General features: G+C 41.3%; 1 long non-coding RNA gene across 1 annotated transcript in view; it reads right to left on the bottom strand.

Annotated features, from left to right (window-relative positions):
* Positions 1-3,761, bottom strand: part of LOC143295486 (uncharacterized) — a 365,664-nt gene that overhangs the window by 86,643 nt on the left and 275,260 nt on the right. The window lies entirely within an intron of this gene.

Below are 3,761 nucleotides of genomic sequence, written 5' to 3'. Positions count from 1 at the left end.
TGTAACGTCACTAATCGTCCCCCCCCCCCACCACCACCACCACCACCCCTTCCCGGCGGTAGGTCACCCAGGGGACATGTCAGTGTCCTGAATCGTCCGCCTTTTTTCTTTCTTTTTTTTCTTTTTCTTTTGTGTGAAAGACCTGATTATTACATTTTATTGTCTTGTTTGTCGGGTTTTTTTTGTTTTTTTTTGTCTTATATGTCTGACTGAACAACGTGCTAGACTTCATATTCAAGGCATAGGGTACCCTTTTTGCTACGCCTGCAGATGATTATCTGTGAAATCCAAAACGGCAGCGAGACTGTGAAAGCATGTATATGCATACAGATATGTGTGTGTTGAAATGTATATCACGGGAGCTGGTGCGCGCGCGCGCGCGTGCGTGTGTGTGTGTGTGTGTGTGTGGTGTGGGAGCTAGTGAATGTGTGTGTGTGTGTGTGCGAACGTGTGTGTGTGTGTGTGTGAGTGTGCGTGTGTATGCGTGCGCGTGTATATATATCCATACATAAATAAGGATGGCGGGGGTGTGTGTGTGGGGGGGGGGGGGGGGGGGGGGGGGGGGGGGGTAAAAGCGCCTGAAGCTGAGCCAGAAAGACGGTTTAAAACACATTTGGAAGGGTCTCTAGCAATCAAGTTTTTTTAATAAAATCATCTTAAAAGAAATTAACAAAGTGCATGGTTAAAAATAAAATAAAGGTTAAAAAAATCATTTAATCCGAGAAACCCAATTTGGGTACATGGAGACACAAGGGATGAACAGGCCCACATCCTCGAGACGTGCAATCACACATTGAAGAAGAGAAAAAAAAAGAGGGGAGCGGGGAGGACAAAAATTAGTGAAAAACGAGAAGGTAAAAATGTCAATACAGAAACTTAAAAAACAGACAGTCTTCTGGACCTGATGGAATCATTGGAGAGTTTCTGAAATATGGTGGTGATATTGAAGTTGCTTTCTTTGTTAAGTCCTTTAATGTACTTTTTGACAAAGGAATATTTCCCGAAAGCTGGACAGGAATCATTGGAGAGTTACTGAAATATGGTGGTGATATTGTAGCTGATTTCTTTGTTATGTGTTTTTTTTAAAGTACTTTTTGACAAAGGAATATTTCCAGAAAGCTGGACAGAAAAATCAAAGTACCATAGCTTTAAAAGGAAGATGTTAACGACCCAGGCAGTTATAGGGGAATATCTTTGTGTGATATTAGTAGCAAACTGTACAGTTCAATTATTAATTGTTGACTTCAGGAGTTGCTTCAGCAAAACAACATTACAGGTGAACATCAGGCTGGATGTAAGAAAGGTTATTCCACTATTGACCAAATGTTCACACTTTTAGCAATAATACAAAAACAGTTCTCCTGAAATCGTAAGCTGTGTGTGGCATTTACTGATTTTTAAAAGGCTTTCGACTCTGTATCAAAACCTCTGCTTTGGTCAGAACTTTTATAAAAAACGGGATCAAAGGTAAATTTTATAGATATATTAAGAGTATGTATAGTAAGGTTAAAGCTAAAGCAAGATGTTATGCTGACTCACTGTTTCATGTGTACAAAAGGTGTTAAACAAGGAGATGCATGTAGTCCTGTTCTATTTTCTTTGTTCATCAATGAATTAGCACTAGAAATAATTGAAAATGGTTGGCATGGTGCTACTTTAACACCTGATGTTATTGAATTGTTTATTTTGTTATTGGCAGATGACATTATTCTGTTGTCTGAGACACCGTACCAGTTGGTCTTCAAACACAGCTGAACAATCTCTACAATACAGTGGCTAGGCTTAAGCTGAGAGTCAATATGAATAAGAGCAATATTGTTGTACTTAGAAAAGGTGGCTATTTAGCAGCTAGAGAGAGATGGTTCCTCAATGGTGAAAAAATGATGATTGTCCATTGTTATAAATATCTTGGTATATATTTTTCTACTCGGCTCAGTTTTGCAGTTGCTTGTGAAGACCTTGCATATAGGGCAAAAATGCTTTGTTGCACATTATGCGTAAATTAAACATAATAAATAATTAACATATAAATACACCCAACGATTTAATTTACGGAGAAACAGAACGTCACATTTCCTTATTAATTCGTCTATTCGTTGTATTAGGTATTGGCTTAGAATATTACGTATGGACGCAGATTTCCAGTGGAAGCATATGAGATGTTGATATGGCTAGATTCTGGGGGTAAGTATACATGGGTTTCAAGAGTTCGAGAATTTTTTTTAATTCCGAAACGGTTTTGAATGTATATGGCTGAACCAAGAAGTAGAAAATGTGAACGCATTCTTGCAGGATCTTCGTCGCAGACTTCTTGATTGTCATTGGCAAAACTGGAATGAACACGTTCAGAGTAGTGACAGACTTTCTTTTTATAGAACATTTAAATCGTCATGGAAATGTGAAAACTATCTTCGATGTGATGTTGACAGATATTTGAAATGTTATTTGACAAATTGATGTGGTAATTCATCGCGGTCGATATAGTGTAGTTTCCACCAATACCTTGACATGTCCATTGTGTAAAACTGAAAAAGAAGATGAAATTCATATTCTATTGTGCTGTTGTGCTCTGTGTGATCTCAGGCAAGAATCATTCCTATAAAATTCTGCGTAAACCCATGTCTCTTTCATGTTACCTTGCTGATGACAAACCTAAATAATAACATCATGAAGAATTTATCCATATGTATACAAATAAAGCCTTCAAAAGACACGCTAATGCAGTTAAAGAATGAGACATTGTTTCTTAATGCATTGATTATGACACTGATCCAGCTGAAGAAGCTGTCAGCTCATTTTAGCTTGTTATTCCCTTGGTTCGTTATAAATGTTATATTTGTATTTGGATCCGATTCAGAATGGGCTGTGGCTTATACTGAATAAACAATTTCGTTTCGTTGCCCCCCCCCCCCCCTCTCTCTCTCTCTCTCTTTCTCCCCTCCCCTCTCTCTTTCTCCACCCTCTCTCTCCCTCTCTTTCTCTACCCCCCCTGTCCTCCCACCTCCTCTCTCATTTTCTCTCTCCCCCTCTCCCCCCCCCCCTTCCTCTCTCTCTCTCTCCCTCTCTCTTTCTCCACCCTCTCTCTCCCTCTCTTTCTCTACTCCCCCCTGTCCTCCCACCTCCTCTCTCATTTTCTCTCTCCCTCTCTCTCCCCGCCCTCTCTCTCTCAACTCCCCTCTCTCTCCCTCTCTCTCTGTCTCCATCCCGTTCTCTCTCTCCTCCCTCTCAACCCCCTCTCTCTCTGCTGTGTGTTCTCAGTTCCAAGGTCCAATGTGTAACGCAACAGGAAAGGCAGGCTGCAGGCATAATCAACACATTACCCACAACCATTCAAATTCAACAGTTTATGTTTCAAATCACCACTAACAGTTTTCATGACAGCACACACACACACACACACACACACACACACACACACGTGTGCGCGTGCGCGCATGCACGCACGTACGTAAGCACGAAAGCTTTCACTCCATAGAAACAGGACGCCACACCATATCCGAAGGCATAAAGAGACGTCAAGAAGATTGGGCAGACAAGCAGTTTTGTGCCAGGGCTGACGGGTGCAATAGCCGAGTGGTTATAGCGTTGGACTTTCAATCTGAGGGTCCCGGGTTCGAATCTCGGTAACGGCGCCTGGTGGGTAAAGTGTGGATTTTTTTTCCGATTTCCCAGGTCAACATAATTATGTGCAGACCTGCTAGTGCCTGAACCCCCTTCGTGTGTACACGAGCAAGCAAAAGATCAAATACGCACGTTAAAGA

Source organism: Babylonia areolata, chromosome 20 (assembly GCF_041734735.1).
Source record: "Babylonia areolata isolate BAREFJ2019XMU chromosome 20, ASM4173473v1, whole genome shotgun sequence".
In the NCBI taxonomy this organism is placed as follows: Eukaryota; Metazoa; Mollusca; class Gastropoda; order Neogastropoda; family Buccinidae; genus Babylonia; species Babylonia areolata.
Note: the sequence above shows the minus strand (reverse complement) of the source record. Positions and strands in the feature narration are given on the sequence as shown.